We start from the raw sequence: 19,349 nt of genomic DNA on the forward strand, positions 1-19,349 counted from the left end.
TTTTTTTTTTGTTATTAGCTCTCATTTGGACTCTCGCTCGTTCTATTCGACTGGAAAAAGTCCAAAAATTACACGCGCTTTCCATGGAATATTTTGTGTGCTTCGCAACGTGTTGAACGATGAGAGAAATAAAAAGAGAGAAAGAGAAAGAGAAAGAGAGACAGTTTTCTCCGCGTTTCCTGCTTTTAAGGGTTTCCGTAAAAAGTAGAACAAAGGACTTATACGTAAGCTCGAACGAGAATGAAGAAAGTCTCGTATTGTTCCCTATCTCATCGAGCTCCTTCTATCTAACTCGGCTGATCTTTGTAATTTTTATAAAAACCCGTTCGATGGGTTATTATTCGACGTTGACAATTCTTAATATTAACGCGATAAAACTTTGACAAGATCGTCCAACATTTTCAGTTAACAGTGACATCCCGAGATATACAACAAAAAAGTTGTACATTTATAAGATTAAGCCAACTAACAAGCCTGGAAAGTTTGCAAGCTTTCGTAGTACGTGTGACGCGAAAGCCGATGAGTTGTTCGGACGGTACATTAATTAATGGTTAACTCGCTGCACGTTTAACGAGACTTTTAACGTAATGTAGTTAGCAGAGTTATCTTCGCTCTCTCTCTCTCTCTCTCTCTCTCTCTGTCTCTCTCAAAGCAACACATGTACGTCGAACGAGGGTTGTTCCGAGCGTTAATGTTCCAAAAGTACGGAGAAACTTGTAGGAACTGTTACGCAACAACCCTTCGTTTCGATAATGTCGAGAAATTCTAATGTCTTATTTGAAATTTCGATAATCAGATAGACACTCTTTCAAAATTCAAACATTTAATCTAATATTCTGATCTCATCTTCGTCAAGTCTGAAAGCTCGTTAGACGTCGGTGCAAGTTGCGAAATGAAATTTTCCAAGAGACGAATAGAGTGACTCAAACGAGAAGAGAGATAATCCATAGGATGAGACTACGCGTATGCGTTGTGTGTGCCACGCGACCGAGACTGATTATTCAAATTTCCACGCGTCGTTGGCTCCTCCGCGTCTTCGTGCAGACGATTATAAATATGCGAGAAGGTCGAACGTCACCGATACTAATTGCTCATGAGGTATTCGACACTTGAACGAGTATGCAGACAGACAGACAGACGGACGAACACAGAGAGAGAGAGAGAGAGAGAGAGACAAAATTTTATCCGAAGCAAAAAATGGTCCATAAACGAATCGCGCCATCGTCGTAGTCGTTATCATCGTTGTTCCTGGCTCAATAAATTTTCGAAACGAAAACGATTTCACGCGCCTACAATTCTCCCGGCTCGCTGTCGCGGAAATGGCGAAACGATTGCAATTTCCAGGTGATTGATGAGACTTTTAGAGATAGGCAAACCAAGCTTTTCTACCGTTTCAAAAACTTCTAGTTCGTTTAACGAATTATATCGATAGATTTCTTCTCTCTTTTTTACGATATATCTGAAATTTTTAATAAAACGATCTTTGGTGACACTTTGATCGCAGGGAATAAATTTTACATGTACTTTTATCATTACATCCGTCTGTCTGTCGTAGGAAAAGAAAGAAGAAAAAAAATACAGAAAAATTCGATAAAATCTCGTGCCAATCGACGCGTCAATTATTTCTAATTAATAATCACGAGCTGTGCGATATGACAGGTCTCTCGTAAATGCATATTCGTAGGTAATATAAAGCGATGATAGTATTAACAATCGTAGAATATACTAGGAAAGGCACTCAAGGAGAAACATAGCTTCTGCGTAATTTCATCTCAATCCCTCTTTATGCTTTCATTAGGGCATGCTCGGCAAGAATCATAGACGTTATACTACGAGAGAGAAAGAGAGAGAAAGAGCGCGAGAGAGAGAGAGAGAGAGAGAAAGAGAGACGACTAGGATTGACACGTACCAATGCTCTTGTACTCTAATCACCAAAGTCGTAGCGATGTGATAACGATCCAGCGTTTTTGTTAAAGGGAGAGAGAGAGAGAAAGAGAGAGAGAGAGAAAGAGAGAGAAGTTAACGCGAAGTAACGTTCAAAAGAGCTTCGATAAAAGTAAGTCCTACATACGTAACGATACATATATCATATATATAATACAATGAATAGTGATCAGTGCTGCTACACGTGCATCTTTCCTAATCTATTTGCTCCTCTCCATGCTCTGCAGGACAATGCGCAATTTCGTCATTGCGTATGAATGGACGTAAATCTTTGCAACGATTTATTATCTCTCTCTTTCTCTATCTATCCTTTTCTCTCTTTCTCTCTCTCACACACACACTCTCTCTCTCTCTCTCTCTCGCTCTCTCGCTCTCTCCTTTTACCTCTCATTCTCCATATAAATTCAGAAGGTAATTCAAACGTGACGAGGAACAACGAGATCGATAACTGTTCTTTTTGCAGCCAAAAAATCAAAGCCATCAAATAACAAGAGAACAAAAAAGAAAACACGGCTATAACGTGATAAAAAAAGGGAGAGTGTGTGTGTGTGTGAGAGAGAGAGAGAAACGGAGACGAGTAGATAGAGCGAACGTCACAATTTTGATAGCAATGAGACACGAAAACGCCCGCTCGTAAAACGTACGATAGAGACCGATAGAAAATGTTCAAAAGAATCTCTGTTTTTCGTGCGACAAATACGCTCGTATATTTTCGAGAGATAAATTTGTATATACTTATGTATCGGTTAAATTAACGAAGTACCGTTGGACTTTTGACGACACGATTGACAAGTCTCGAGACAATTTTGTCTATGATGATAACAAATTAAAAAAAAGAGAGAGAGAAAATAATAATAACGATGATAATAATAATTATAATAATAATATTAATAATAATAATAATACTTAACCGTGCATAATCGTTAATGGTTCGCCCGTGTATTTTCTCTCTTTCTCTCTGTCCAACACTTTTTGCTTTGGGGGCGTTGAAATTTACGACAATGTCGGACGATGACTGTCAAGCCATTGATGACGGGTCAATGGCAGTCTCTCATCATCCACCGACTTATCCTAATAGCTCCCAAGACTATTCTCACTCTCTTCTTGATTGCTTTATCTACCAATTAGGCAAACTCTGACCTCGCTTTAAACGACGTCTCGCGTTAATTAATTGATACGTATTCTAACAGGTTCGAGACAATAATAACCTTCGAAAAAAAAAAAAACGGAGAGAAGCTATTTATTCTTCAACCCCTTTCTTTCGAACCAATGGAACGAACCTGATTAATATAGATTATTCCTGATGGATTTACGTTACCCAAAAAAAAAAAAAAAAAATATTTATAGGTTACGTCTACGAATATTCTTTGCATTTATCGCCTTCGTATCTAAATTTACGACGTACGCATAATACAATATATATTATTTTCTCCATGAAACGTAAAAGGTTTATATTACAGGTAGAAAAAAATCACGTATAGATGCTCCTCTAACATCGTAATCTTCTTATCGAAGGTCGATATTCGTTGGATGAAATTCGATTAGAGTCATCGTCTCCATCTCTCTCTTTTGACAAGAACGATATATATCGATGTTGGCGTAGCGCGTCGATATATATCAAAACGTTCCATCTCTTTCTATCTCCTTGTATGTGCGTACTCTCCGACATCGATCATTTACTATGTCCTAAACTTTGTACGATCTCATCGCAGTTACTCTTATTCGATCTCGATAAGATCGATCGTTCTCGATTAAATTGTTACGGAAAATATTGATTACACCTGGATAGTAATATTTAACGGAACTCAATAATACAGGCGCAGATAAGGTATCGCAGTTTAATTTACTTTTTATCGAGTCACCTGATCCGTTTCGATTAAATACGACGAAAATAATAATAATACTGCACAATGCGTAATTATACAAGACGATGAAATATTAAATGTATAGCTATTTTTGAACGGTCGATCGTAGCGTGACTACGCTGACAGGAAAATCGATCTAACTAATTACGGATGATTAATGATTGTGTTTGCCATCATTTACGAAAGGAATCTAATAAAACGAGTATAAATATTATCGTTAAAAAAAAAAAAAAAAAAAGAAAGAAAAGAAAACCCAACTACAAGAGACACGTCGATCGAGTTAATGAATGAACTTCGTTTGAAAAATTGAGAGAAAGAAATGACCTTCCTTGGTATATTGTTGTCTTCTTTCGCTTGTTTATAATGGAATAACCTCTAATTGGCCTTCCTGTTTTCGTGCGTATCTAAACCTGCGTCGAATGACTCACGATTCTCGTCTTTATCTTCGACGAATAAAATATTTTAACGAGCATGTATACCGATTATTAATTTATTACGTACGTACAAATATATACATATATATACATACATGTACATACATATATATATATACGTGTATATAAATTGGTTCTTTTAGAGGAATAAACGGAGGTAGAAAAAAAGGTTACGAAAGTAAACAGAGTAGAACGTATTCGATAGTAATGGATTTTGCCTCGTTCGAATTCCCTTACGCAGCAATAAAGCAACGAAACGAGACAAAATCAAGCAAAACGTGTTCGGTTACGTAACACTTACCTTTCTCACTTTCACCACCACGCACAACAAACCCTCGGTTGATCTTGGCTTGCCCACGTGCCGACTCGTCGTCTTTCCTCTCACTCTCTCATTCTCTTCCTTCGTCCGTCTTTCTCTTTCTCTCCCACTCTCTCTCTCTCTCTCTCTTTCTCTCTTCCAGTGGAAGCTCTTCGGTGAAAGCAGCAGCAACAGCAGTAGCCTTGGCCTTTAACGTCGTGCGAAGACGAGTTCCTTCTTGATCCCTCCTCGTGCTGCACTAGAGAGAATAAGATAGCAAAGAAAACGTAAAGGCGATTCGACAACTGACCTTTTCGAACACATATATATCGATAATTCGAATCCGATAATTCGTCTTTGTATATATATATATCTTGTTATCTTTAAGAGATTCCCTAAAAGGCTTTACGTCACGCGACCGCAAGTTTCACCAAAGCACCACGTTGTTATACCGTTTGATAAAATTAATCTTAACGAATGAAATCAAATAAAGTATAAACCGTTCGTCTGGAAGTAATATGTCTCAAATAGATATCTACGCATTGTAAAAGAATTATATTCGTTTCGGATAACGTCACGCAAACACATTCGGGAGTCCTCTAAAGCGACGTCGAAATTCCGATGAGCGCGTAAGCGCTTCCGATATCGACCGCACGGAGTCTCGTCGTAGACTGGTGCACGGCAACCAGCCGGGAGTGGAGCAAAGCGCGCTCGGTCATCTTCGCCTCTACTCGGCTCCACTCGGATCAGACTTCGCTTCGCTATTCCCCCACTCGACTCAACGGCGCGTATACGATCGCCGCACCCGATTGGTTACGGCGCCGGCGCCGTCTCAACGACGATTGGTCCGTCAGATTATTTCGGATCGCTCGCGGGTAAACCTATCTTTGAATTAAACGCGATTCTCGCTTATGTTAATAAATAAACAATAACCGTGTCGATCGAGAGGAGCGGTGAGTTCGTTGACTTGTTTTCTGCATCGAAATTTTATCTCGTTTCGAATTATTATTATATCTTTTTACGAATATTTATCTTCTCCCGATTGATTATAACGTTTCAAATACGTACGTGTCATCCTTTTTCCTATAGATTAATGAAAAGGAAATCTTTTTCTATTGACGTGAAATCGATTGTTGCACTGTTATCGAATGTCGATATACATGCACGTACGTAGGCGTATATACAGCCAGAAACATTACATTAAATCCATGTCCGAGCCACTCTTGATTACGATTCTTTATTTTCTTTTTCTTTTTTTTTTTTTCGATAAAATGCAACGTTTCGCGATTCGTTAAACGCATCGGAAAATTTACGGATTCATATCGGAAAATTTAGAGTTTTTGCACATACCGTTAATCGTGCGTGAGTCGTTTCGAAGGAAATATATCAATTGAAAATCGTTAAAAGGCGAATAAATGAGAGAGAGGGAAAAAAAGAAAGAAAGAAAGAAAGAAAGAAAGGAAGAAAGAAATATATCGAATATGCGTTGCATATATTGTCCTGGCAATATTCCAGATGAGAGGTACTTGTCCGCGTCCCAAGAGAGACCGCCTAGTAAAATCCTGTTTCATATCAGTCTTCCATTTTATCCGACTACGATGATATTGCGAGAGCTGCTTCTGAACTTCTCTTAGAGCATCTCTCTCTCTCTCTCTCTCTCTCTCTCTCTCTCTCTCTCTCTCTCTCTCTCTCTCTCTCGTTATGCAGTAACCATGGAAGATATAAAAAAATAAATAAATAAATAAATAAATAAAAAGAAGAAAAAGAAAAGGAACAGAACGAGAAGAAGGAGAGAAAAAAAAGAAGTAGAAAGAGAAAAGACGCTCGAGAGAAAGATCGGAAGAAACAAAATTGGAAATGTTTCTAAAGAACAAGAACGTGGGACGAAATCTACGAGATGGGAGGAGCAAACATTTTGGGAAAAGTATCCACGTAGAGAAAACGCAGTGGTTCGTGAGGGGAAAAAAAAAAGAAAAAGGAATTAAAAAGACGGAGATAACGGTCTGACCCAAATATAAACGCTAAAAAGTAAAGTTATCCTCTTAAAGCCGCTATCCTCGATCCGCATAATGCGCAAATTTTAAAGAGATTAAAAAAAAGAGTGACGCTTTACTTCGAGTACGTTCGAGATCAATGGATATATATTTTGGTTGCAGTTTGTAAACAAAAGTTCGACCTTTGTTTACAACATACGGTCTAGCAACCAACGATATAGGATAATACTCACAAACGTAACGTTTTACAGTAATGAATGATTTTTATATGACACGTCGTTTAATTCGTCTCATTAAAAATATCATCGAAATGAAATATAATATAATTACATTTAAAACAAAATGAATTTGACTTTGAAATTTTCTCCCCTACTCGACCTGCAAAAAATGCATTGGCCTCGCGCGACGCGCTCCTTCTTCGTGTCAAATAAATTTCTAGAAAAATTCTTTTAGTAAGTTTGGCTTTTTGCGAGATATTCCAATGTTACTAGATAAACGGGACATCCTGTATATCTACGTATAATTACACAGAGTGATCCAGGTAAAGCTCTAAAACTTTACATGGCCGCCTTATATATATATATATATATATATATATATATATATATATATAAGATTTGACGTCACCGCAAGTTCGTTTCATGTAATGAGATTCATTAAAATTTCGACGTAACATTTCCTTGTCAGGACGGGAACCAATAAACGCTCTGATATTTCCGTGGCAGATGCTTCAACGTTTCTCAGCAGCACGTAGCAGCGGCAGTAACAGCAGCAACAGCACGTTGAGAATTTCTAGCCCGTTAACGTGCAGACAACCGCGAACTGATCTTAAACGTGGAGAACGATGGTTACTCTTCGTCTCTCCTCTCTCTCCCTTTCTTTCTTCTTCTATCTCGACAACGTTGTTAAGTTTTCTAGATAGGCAATCGTCATTTTTCATAAATCTCATCGTTCTTAAAAAAGGATAAGCCGATCGATCGTTAAAGATGACATTCGGTCAACTTTGAAACCAAAGATATAATTAATATCCAGCGTATATCTACGCGACAAAGGCGAATTAGATCCTCGTACTGCTCCTTTCTATCTAGTACAATGTACACACATTCGCTCTCTCTCTCTCTCTCTCTCTCTTTTTCTGTAACACTTGCAAAGTCTCGTGAGAACGTTCACGTGCCTTGGACGACTTTGTTCCAGGATGAATACCTTTTAGTTTTGCTCGCGTAGGCGTACGAGCATTGCTGCTTGGTGTGAAAGGGGAAAGATAATACGTATGTGTGTGTGTTTGAGTAAGAGAAAGAGATAGGTAGATAAATAGAGAGAAATAGTGGATGTTGGAGAGCATCTTCCTTCCTCGAGGCATACGGGATGCATTAGAGTAGTTCGCGAGTGCATGTCGCATCACCCTTCTCTCTTACCTTCAGCCCTTATCCTAGAAAACAATGAGATCCGACATCCGCCACTTTGAATCAAGCTGTTGAGACCGGTTACTTCCGGTGCTCTTCTCTCTCTCTCTCTGTCTGTCTGTCTGTCTGTCTGTCTGTCTTTCCGTATCTATCTCTCTCTCGCTCTCTCGGCTACTCGTAAAACCGAAACTTCTGCAAAAGTTTTGTAATGGCTGTTCGTTGTTGGAATAACGTAATTAAAGTTTCAAAGAGACCGGATCGAGGAGGACGCTCGGCGGAAACGCTCGAGTTTAAGAAGAAATTCACGGGTAATCGTGTCTATTTGCTCGTCACCGTCGCTATCGTCATCGTCATCGTAGTCATCGTCATAATCGTCGTCTTCTTCTTCTTCTTCTTCTTCTTCATCGCTGCCATAGCTTAGCTCAGCTTCGTTCTGCGAAATTAACGACTATGGCGTTCCCTGTTCTCGCCGTCTATTTTACGTTTCGTTACGAATTCAAACTACCTCTTACACGAAGAAACTCGACGGTCTTTTCATTCATTTCTAAATTACACCGGACTCTAACTATATACATATATCTCTTTGTACGGTTTCTTTCAAAGGACTTTGACTTCCGAAAGGGATGTTAAAAATACGTTAAAAGAACATGGATGGGAATAAAGAAACACGTTCGGTGACACGAGAAAGGAGGAAAAAAGGGAAAGGAGGGAGAGGAGGGAAAGGAGGAGCAAGAGTTACGAGACGAATGCCGAGGCTATTGAAACTCGTAGAAACACCGAGGAGACGAAAAGAAAGATACGGAGAAGATGAGGACAAGAAGAAGAAGAGGAAGGAGGAGAAGAATAAAAAACGAAGCTGAGAGAACGGGAACGTAGGCAAATGCAAAAGAGAAAAGGCACGACACTTGGAGAGAAGCCATGGCAATTAGTGCTATATAATGGATGAAGAGAAGTTAATGTCTTAGAATTAGCGAAGAACGACTTGGAATTATGGTACTTCTATGGTACTTTTCAGATAAAACATGCTAATTCGCGAACGTTACACCATCTCGGTTCGTTGAATTTCGAAGGAACGAAATTTCGAAAGGAACGCTTCGATTCCCGGCAAACGAATAAACCGATAAAAAAGAAAAATATATATATATATATGTATTCCTCCTTGACTTCTTTCTCTTTGGCCTGTAGCCACCCCACATCTCATTCTTCTCCTAGTTTCCCTCTTTAGGTGCTGACGAGGTGTCTTGGAGAACTGCCAATTTACACCCACGACTTCTTACGATAGCCCCAAGAAATTCTAACAAAAATAATCCCACTATCTCATCCTTTGATCCTACCGTCGCAAAGTAAGTCCGATTTGTTAAGGGTTGGGACGATTATTTAAATTAGATTTCCTCGCGATCGTGCTAATAAAGCGAGCTCGTTCTCTCGAATAAGCGAATCGAGTGCTGCTGACTCGACGGCTCGTCGAACAAAAAACTCTTTTTACTTTTTACGGATTAAGCAAAGAGAAACGAGCGGAAACATCGGGGAATACGTAAAAATCTTTTGAATTATTCGACAGCGAACGTGCAAAAACTTGACTCGTTTTCGCACGAAAACCATTTACAATTAACGAAAGCTCTTCTACGATTCTCGGCGCGCATTCGCTAGCGCGAAACGTGACACGGAGCTCGAGAGTACCATTCCCAGATCCATTTCCAGGCTCGCATGAGAAACGATTCGTGTCTGGCGAAGGAAACGAGCGATTTGTTAATACCCTGATGAACGCCGCGAGTTAAACCGCGAACGATAAAAGCCGCTACGAACCAACGAGCGTTCTAATCCAGGAGATGCATCACCCTACGGATACCGGCGGAGAATCGAGAAAAAATTCGATTAATCTAAGCTCTACCAAGTCGTATCTCTTCTTTTCAAGCTCCTATCCGATAATAATAAAAGTCTGTACATATATATATATATATAATATGTATATGTATACGCGTATATATACACCGGGCATACGCGCGCGCACCGTACGCCGAAGAAATACCGTTAATTTATTACCCATTTTATCAATTTATTGTATCCACGTGGAAAGCCGTACTTTTCATCAAAATCTCTCAAGCGGTTTATCGCGGAGATCTATCCAGAAACACGACTACGAGAAGACCACTTTATTACACGTTCGTTGTTCGAAATAAATCTTTCGAATGGATATATCCCGTCGAGGAAAATTCAGATATATAGATTCCATTCGGTTAGAGTATTTACGTGGAATGCGTAGATCCCGGCCACAAGCGAACGTGTCGTCCAGCATTCGCGTCCGAAATCAACGATTATGGGCGTGCAGCAGCACAGGAGGTGCCGCCATTTCCCACAGAAGGGGTGTACCGATGTGGTCGTAGAGGAGGTGGAGATAGAACCGGAGGTGGTGCTACGTGGTAGAGTAGAAGCCGATGTAAGCCCGGAATCAACGATCGCTCGACGTTATAGCCGCTACCACCTACCCATGTTCATAATTTATATTAAAGCGTGCGCCGACTTGCCGTAATAGCGCCATTAAGGAAGGACCAAGACCTACCTAACGTAGCTTCACCCTTTCTAGGATGGACATCCTCGTAAACGTCCTCCTCGAACGTTCCTACAAATCCTTCGTAAGACAGCCATTTTCTTAAACTCGCTTCATTAGCGATACTTTTATCCGACGTATTCGCGTCTACAGACTCTACGGACGATATATCAAAGTATACGCGATTCAACCGCGTCCCCCAACTTTTTTCATTTCGTTCAAAAGGTTCGTCGGCGAGGCTAATAACTGCTCTATCCATTGATCGCGCGTTACGAGTTTCAAGGAGAGCATTCGTGTAATAAACGTCTCGTTCAAAGTTAGCGCTAAACGATTTTTATTTAAAGGCCAACGAGCCGAACGAATATATTCCTAGAGGCCAACAAGAGGGAACTCGGTGCAACGCTTTTGCTAATTTCTAAAGGTAAATCCCCCAAGAGTGGCCAGGGACTAACTTTTCCACGATGCGAGAACGCGTTTGGGAAAGGGTGGAAGAAAAGAAATGAAAGTTGGAAATGGAAAGAGAAAGGAAGAAGGGAAGAAAGAAAGAAAAAGGGATTTCAAATGGCAAGAGACGAGGATGGAAAGAGAGGGTGGCCTCGTGGAAAAGTAATGCATTTGACAAATTCAAATGACTCGACGGGATAGGGTGTGCGCTCTCAAGTGGCAAATTAACTTGGAATCTTACAACCATGGAGGCTCATCTCCGACTACAAACGACGTTTCACCAACTCGGACCATAGTTCTCTCTCTCTCTCTCTCTCTCTCTCCCTCCTTAACGTTCGTTCCTAAGTTTTCTTTCAAATTAACTAGAATTCGATAGGATCGAGACGTTCGATGTTCTCACCGACGTCGATCGGCACTTTTTTTGATAATCCCTTTGTTTCCATTTCTCGTCTACCAATGCAACGTTCTTAAAAATTTTCGAACCAAAGGAAATAACTGCAGCAGACCGAAACGATCGTGGCGCGTAACTCGATCGGAATAAAGCTTTCCGGATGGACGGACGGGTTCGGGCCACGAAAGAAAATAGAAAGAAAATAAATGGAAAGATAGAGAAAAAGAGATAAGGGATTTTTGTGGCAGGCAGTTTTCTATATTTTTCGCATTTTCCTGTTATTTTTCTAGCGGAGAAAATATATTCCGTAATATGCGCGATACGAGCTCGGCCCTGAGCCACAGATTTTCCTGGGCTTAGACGATAGCGATGTATCAACGTTCGTGCACTTAAGCAATCCGGATCAAAAAGCATTAACTTTCAACTATTTATCTTTCAAACGTAGTTTTCTATCTCGTCGATAAAATAAATCAACGATCGATAATGCTGATCGTTCGAAAAGTGATATATAAAAGAGAAAAGAAATGGATTTTTTTTCTTTCTTTCTTTTTTTTTCGAAACTTTGATCTACCAGTTCGATTTATGCGACGTACGAGATGAGGAAACGAAACGAAAAAGAAGAAAAAGAAAAAAAAGAGAGACGTTAACCACGACCTCTCGTACATTTTACGTAATAAATAATTAACGCTAAGTGTCACGCTTAGAAAATGCAATTCGTTGGATAAACAGGAACGCGCGTACGCATTTATCACGGCCAAGAGAGATATACCTGGCGTTGCGTAGCGGAATTTGAAATTTTTGTCGAGTCGTATAAATTGTTAGAAAAAAAAAAGAAGGAAAAAAAAACACAAGAAGAAAATAGAGAATACGATGTAACGACGAACGATAACGAGTTTAACTCGAAGTTACTTATTCGAAGCCCGTAGAAACGGAATTCCGTTCGTTCAAGTATCGGAATAAAATGGAAAGAATCTCGAGGTCAAGGATAAAATCAATCATTCGTACCTTTCATCTTTTGTTCCGTTTCGATTTACGACTTACTCTCGATTACGCGAGACGTTTTTATCAGAACGTTTAGCCGCTCTCGCATTGTGCATTGGCACAACGATTTTTATGAAATCGAGTAGGAAGAGGAAGAAAAAAAAAACAAAACAAAAAGAAATAAAGAAAAACTCGTCGAGCGTTCTTTAACGCTTTAGTTATCGGAGAAAGGTGTGAAATTTTCTGTTACGACATAACTATATCGCAAAGCCTCATGAAATAAACTTGGGAAATGATCAACGCGATCGATAAAACGGATACATAAAATTGGTCTCGCGTTAAATTATCGTTGTCGTCGTCGTCGTCGTCGTCGTCGTCGTAGTCGTAGTCGATAAATAATTAATATTAAAGAAAGGGAGAAGGAGAGAGAGAGAGAGAATCACGACAGTTTCCATTTAACCGAGCTACCAATTTTCTTAATTTCCATACTTTGACAAAAAGGAAGGGTACGAAGGCAGGTCGTTGTAAAATAAATCTTTGTCCGAGGTATCGACTAGACGTTAAAGCACGTAGAGTGCTCCATAGGTAATACACGAGATATTCGAACACGCTGCTAATTCATGTATAATAGATTCGACTTTGCACGAAGCGAGCGTATTTACACCGTCTCGCGTTATAAAAGCCATTGGCGCAACAAGCATATATATATATATATATATATACACATATGACAGCACCCAACACAAAAACACACACACATATTTATGCGGATAATTAATGAAGGTCGACGTCGTGAGTTGGTTTCTTTTTAGTTGCACTGCTTCCGATCGGCTCGTACATCTTGCTTTCGAACAATGCACGTCCTCCTCCCCCTCTCCCACCGTCGTGGTAAAGCTTTTGCCACGATGCTTTTGCCACGATGCTTTTGCCACGAACGATGCAAGCCAGTATTACCGGTAAACGAGGCATTACTTACTCTCGCAGCGAACGCTTTGATTATATTAAATTAATTCATCGCCGAACGTGACCCTTCAAGAATCTCTTCGCTAATTATGTCCGTATTTACGTTTCACGGCTTAATCGCATTCTTATCTTCCACATTTCGTTAACTTTTCGTATCGATGATTATTTTTTTCGAAGCGAATGACTCGCGCGATAAGACACAATCGAGTTTTATCGAGATCTCTCTCTCTCTCTCTCTCTCTCTCTCTCTCTCTCTCTCTCTCTCTCTCTCTCTCTCTCTCTCTCTCTCTCTCTCTTTCTCTCTTTGTATATATGAAGAAAGAAAAAAGAAGGAAAAAAAAAAAGAAAAAACTCTATCGAAGAAATATTCGGTACGAAGCAAAACGTGAAAAAACAAAAGGAACGTTTTTAAGAAGCAAATATGTCGCTTGCATAATATCTTATATAACGTTACTGCATACGCATTAGATATGTTCAAATTGATATATTTCCATACGTATATATTTGTATCAATGAATAACTCTCGAGTCTTGCCTTATAAACTTATATCTATATACACTTTTCTCTCTCTCTCTCTCTCTCTCTCTCTTTGCACACGCGCGCACACGCACATGTATACAACGAACGTATTTGAGATTAACGATAGGAAATAAAAAATTCGTAACGTACGATTTCTCACCTTCTTATCTGAAAAAGGTACGGCGATCGTTCTCGATTTATTGCGTCTAAATGTTTTCCAAGATCTATCACTTTTACGAAGTGACGATAGCCCGTTCGTTTCCTGTAACAGAGATAACGAAAACGATTGAAACTTGTATACCACGTACTCGGAGAGCATCGAAATAAGAAATATTACGACTGGAATGGAATATAACGTAACGCGTTAACAATTTTCTGTAGGTATAACGTTTTTAAAGAACGAACGTTATTAAACGATTAAACGTTTTCGATACGGTCCGTGTTATTATTCGCGTTCGCAAAAATTTTCTGTAACAAGCGTAATTACGACGTCGCAACCGTGGTTATTTTCAGCTTTTACGCTTCGCAACACAATTAGCACGACGCCTTATTGTGCGGAGCGTCTTCGTTTACTTTTTTGCGGACGACTTCGATGGACAATGACTCGATTGTGCAGTAGTGTATGCCATACCAAGGACGCCTCTAGACCTAATCGGGCCACCAATCCTTTTCTTTATCTTCTGTCTCTCTCCCCCCCCCCTCCTCTCTACCTTTCCCTTTGCAAACACGCTCACGAAAGGTGAACGTGCTTATCGCACAATAAGCGTATTGTTTAATAGGATAATATACGATAATGTATACGAAGTGCATAGAAATATATTTTATAATACGATTTGTCTGATATAATAGGTAACGATTGCGTTCGATCGCGTCGTTACGTACAATAAGTTACAAAAGTTTTCGTCGCGATTAACGTATAATCGCGAATACTTTCGTCGTTGAAATTTATCGAAATTATTCGATCGATATCGATTACCTGCATGCTGGTAGAACGAAAGCGCGTATAAAAGTATAATAAACTTCTTCTATTGTACTTTTTCGGAGAGAAAAATTTGTTGCTTCCATCATGGCTTCCTTGCTAAATAACGGTTACTTTGCGACGAATTTCATATCGCGGTTACCATGGAGACGTACTCAGGACCGTAATAAGAAAAAGTCCGAAAAGGGGTACTCCCACCCCTGACCGTTCAGGAGCGTATTCTTAAAAAGACCCAAAAGGGGCACCTCGATGTTCCGTGTGAAATGACACAGGACTCGTTTTACAGACACAGAGATTTTTTTAATCCGATCGAACGTACTTGATCGAACGTGTTTCGCTAACGAGTGACATTTCGGACAGGATAAGAAACGACTAATTTCTCATTTAGGAATCGTAAAAAAAATAACGTGAGAAATGAGAGAACACTTACTAGAAAGTACAAATATCGGGCAACGAAGATCCCTCCGTGGCTTTCGAACCGCGCAACGCTCTCGATTGATTCTTCTTCGCGTTCTTCTCAACGTTCTACGAAACGAGCATTTCACTTTTTCCGATGATTATTCTCAACGAAGGACGAACAAACGAATATTCATGTTGCGAACACTTGTCGACAGAACGTTCGACGCCTATCAACAACAACGCGTAACTTTGAACGGTCGTATAAGCTGCTGTAAACAATGGACTAACCGGCGAACCACGTGACTTTCTTACCAAGGTCTCGTCGCGAAAAACCGTTGAGGAGAGAGGGAGGGAGGGGGAAGAGAGAGAGAGAGAGAGAGAGAGAGAGAGAGAAAATTTACAAGCAAAAAGAAGGAAGACGAATCGACGGAGAAGGAAAGATGATGCTTGGATTATTGGAGCGAAATTTCATCGGGAAAGTCGGTTAAATCGTACGGTAAAACAGAGTGGTCCTCTTCCTCTCCTTCTTCCTCCTCCTTTCTCCTTCGGTGAATCTCGCGATGACGAGAACGACGAGGACACCCGGCGAGGGGCGACGAGATGGATGGATCGTTCGTAGAAACGTTAAGGGTCTCTTCCTCGAGATATCGCGGACTCGAGGCGACGGGAAAAACAAAGACACAGGGATCCCCGAACACGGAGATCTTTGACGCGGACATCCTCGCCGTCGGACGATCGTAGGCGCTGAATAAAGCTACGACGACAGCGCCGCCAAGCGACCGCCGACGAAACCCCTTGCAACTTGCTTCGCAATCGGATTCTACGATAGGAGGAGCGATCCTATGGGTGGGGAGAGCGGGGGAAAGTGGTGGGGGAAGCAAGTTGCGGAAAAAGCGACGGTTCTCCCATCGGTGATACTTTGGAGAAACGAAACGCGGGAGTACGAATGATTTGAACGTAATCGCATTGTAACTCGCACGGATTTTCTCTCTAGAATTTTTTCGACCTCTTCGACCTCTCGTCGACTCTCGAGTTGGTCCTCGCGACTCGATTACCGATCGAACGCGACGACGATTAATCGCGATTAATGCGTCTCTCTCTCTCTCTCTCTCTCTCTCTCTTTTATTTCTTTGATATCAGCACGCGACCCAACGTAATTAATATCGGACACGCTCGTCGATTCATTCGTCTCGGTACTATTCAGCAGACTCGGCGAGGAGTAATACAGGGATCTTCTTCGTTCGACAATAATACCGACGGATATTTCTAGCTATAGCGAACGAGTTACGAGCATCCCTCGAGCATCCTACGAGCTACAACGAAATAGCTCTCTCGAAATTTGCGGCTTTATTGCATATTCTTGAACGGTTTTAAGAGCTTCGAATAAACTCGTGAAATCGCGAGGCCGAGTAATATACGAAATAAGTGTCGTCGAAAGTGTACCGAAAGTGGAGAAAGAAGAAGCGACGAGATAAATAACCTTCGTTCGCGAGTCCTTTCCTCCCGGCTGTTCCTCCTCCTGAATTTGCGAGAGCGTAAGTCTGTGGATACTTGGAAATTTTATTCGTCTTTCGTTCTCACATCGATGCGACGAACTTCGTTCGATACCATTTACGATAACCATCTGTTTCGAACGTAGGAACGACGTAGTTTTCGAGAACGAGTACACCTGTACGACGACTTACCAAATATCTGCATATTTTTCTTCTCTCTTCTCGCCTCTAAAAAAATAAAAATAAAGAAAAAAAAAAACAAAAAAAAAATGTGTGAAAATGCAGCCGAGCGAGAAACACTGGCCGCGACGCGCGCTCCTCATCCATTATTACAACGAGACTTACCCGAGCGAGAATTCGTTCCACTTTTCCACCTTTTCGTTTCCCTCTTAATTTCCTCCGAGAAGCACTTTTCTCTTTCGCAAGTAACGGCCTTCGGATAAACGTGACTCGCTCGGAGAATCCTCTTTTCTCTCATTTCCATTCTCCTACCTGTCCGATAATATTCCCCCGCGGAGTAAAGTAAAACGGAGAAAAGGAGAAAGAGGCGGAAAGAGAAAAGTAAAAGAATCAAAAAAAAAAAAAAAAAAAAGAGAAAGAAAAGAAAAAAAAATGGACGAAAGAACTAGTTTCAAAGCTGTCTCAAAGTGCGAAGAGTAATGACTTTTTTTTCGCTCGCTGAAAGACGACATGCACTTAATTACCTGGACATAATTACGCCCAACTTTTTTTTTCTCGCATCGCGTAGTAACTAATTCGCTGATTAAAGAGTAAAGGGACAGAGAGAGAGAAAGAGAAAGGGAGAGAAATGAAGAGAAATCGTGCGCATCCAAAATAAAGAGGAAAGAGGATTTTTCGCGAGAAAGAGAGAGAAGCGGAAATCGCCAAGGCACGATACGTCTTCGGGGTTGAAAAGCTGCAGAACCAGCAAAGACGATTAATCCTCGAGCGATCGCTCGACGTTTTTGGATCTAGGGCATCTCTACTACTATGCTCGGTAGTTCCATAAAAGCATAAAAAGCAGCACGTTATATCCGTATCCGACGAGCTAAGAGTTCTCGTGTGTATTTTTCGACCTCTTGTTTTCCATTACCTTCGTCCCGGTATTTTTTGTAGGATTATTCGCAGTAGACGTATCGTTTAATAAATAAAAAGAGCATCGATAAAATTACCTCGACATAAATTTATGCCGGAGAAAAGGATACGACGGACAGTCCTGATCGACTCTCGTCGTTCTTCGGTCCTTCCTCGTCCAATATCTTCGTTAAGAATGATGGTACGTCGTAAGATGCGCATTGCGAACGAACGCGTCGTTCCAGCTTCTCTCGCCATCTAGCGTAGGATAAAAGAACTCGTACGTACCAAGAGGGTAAAGAAGCGAGGTTCGGGTCGATAACGATAGGCCGAGCTATTTGCGGTTGTTCAGCTTCGCCGACAGATGGCGGCGTAGCGTTGTTCCTAAAGAATTTATTTCATAATCGGTTCGCGTACATAACGCGCATACTTGTATAAATGGTTAACGCGAACTCCTCCTCGCCGGAGGAGGAGTTTCGCGTATCAATTTACGAACGAGAGGATGAGATAAAATATTCGTCCTGTGAAAGATATGTATACGTGTATTTCGATTATGCATCCTTCGCTAACATTTAATGGGATCTCGTGGAACAGCACGAGCGATGGGACGAATAAAGCAACGAATAAAGAATAACGTACGATTTTCGCTCGATCAAGTTCAACGTCGGCTAGGTAGTCGGATACGTACAGAGGAATAATCTGTTTTAATTAGCGTCTCTAAGAGAATTGCGATATACAAGGGCATGTAAACGCGCTACAACGATCGTTACAAAACGTTCTCTTAATTATGCTCGTAAACCTGACTCGATGCGTAAAGCTACGAACGTTTCGAGTATAACGGCGGCACACGCGTCCTATGCTCGAACATTTTGTTAAAACGAAAAAAACGACGCATGTGATCTACGACAAGCAGTTTCGACGATAGCTTAACCCTTCAAACGGTCAACGCAATAAAACTCGATTTTCTCTAATTTTGCTAAACATCGATTACTCTAGTCAATTTTCGACGACGAAGAAAAAAAAAACGGAACGACGAACGAGCAACGATCGACGAGTATAATCCGTATAAGCCATAGTTTGATCTAGCGATCCGTAATATCGAGCGATATGATTCGCACAACGACGTACAAAGCTAATTTATATCTATTCGAATGTTACCAGCGATATTTAAACGTATTGCTATTAAGTAGACGCAATAGACGTACATATCTATAACGCATATATCATCAACACATTTATCTAACACGTAACGAACGCCTATTTCGAAGACTAAATACATTTCTTTCATCTCGCCGTCGAAACTTGTAGTTACACGCGTAGACGAGTACGTATCGTTGAAAGGAATTACATATTTCCTTCCAATGGCATCGTGGAAAAGGAAAAATCTTTACTCTCTCTCTCTCGTTAAAATCGTTAACTCGCGATATGCATATGGAACGACTTTGTATTAAAATCGTGAAGCTACCTACCGGAAAATTCGATCAACGTCGTTCGTTTCTTATCGGTTAGAAAGAAGATCACCGCGGCAAGCGGCGATACTAAAAACGTATTTTCGAACAAATGAACGGTTCTCGATTCGTTGGAAGTGTAAAAAAATGTAAACGGTAAGAGGATTTAATG

General features: G+C 40.6%; 1 long non-coding RNA gene across 2 annotated transcripts in view; it reads right to left on the reverse strand.

Annotated features, from left to right (window-relative positions):
* Positions 1-15,938, reverse strand: part of LOC122633511 — a 37,199-nt gene extending 21,261 nt beyond the window's left edge. For both annotated transcript variants that reach the window (XR_006328127.1, XR_006328126.1), the window contains exons 1-3: positions 15,194-15,938; positions 13,945-14,046; positions 4,545-4,800 (exon numbers count right to left, since the gene is read on the reverse strand). This is a non-coding gene — a long non-coding RNA (uncharacterized LOC122633511). The remainder of the gene's footprint in view (positions 1-4,544; positions 4,801-13,944; positions 14,047-15,193) is intronic.
* Between the last annotated feature and the right edge of the window lie 3,411 nt (positions 15,939-19,349).

The sequence above is a fragment of the Vespula pensylvanica genome, chromosome 12 (assembly GCF_014466175.1).
Source record: "Vespula pensylvanica isolate Volc-1 chromosome 12, ASM1446617v1, whole genome shotgun sequence".
NCBI lineage: Eukaryota > Metazoa > Arthropoda > Insecta > Hymenoptera > Vespidae > Vespula > Vespula pensylvanica.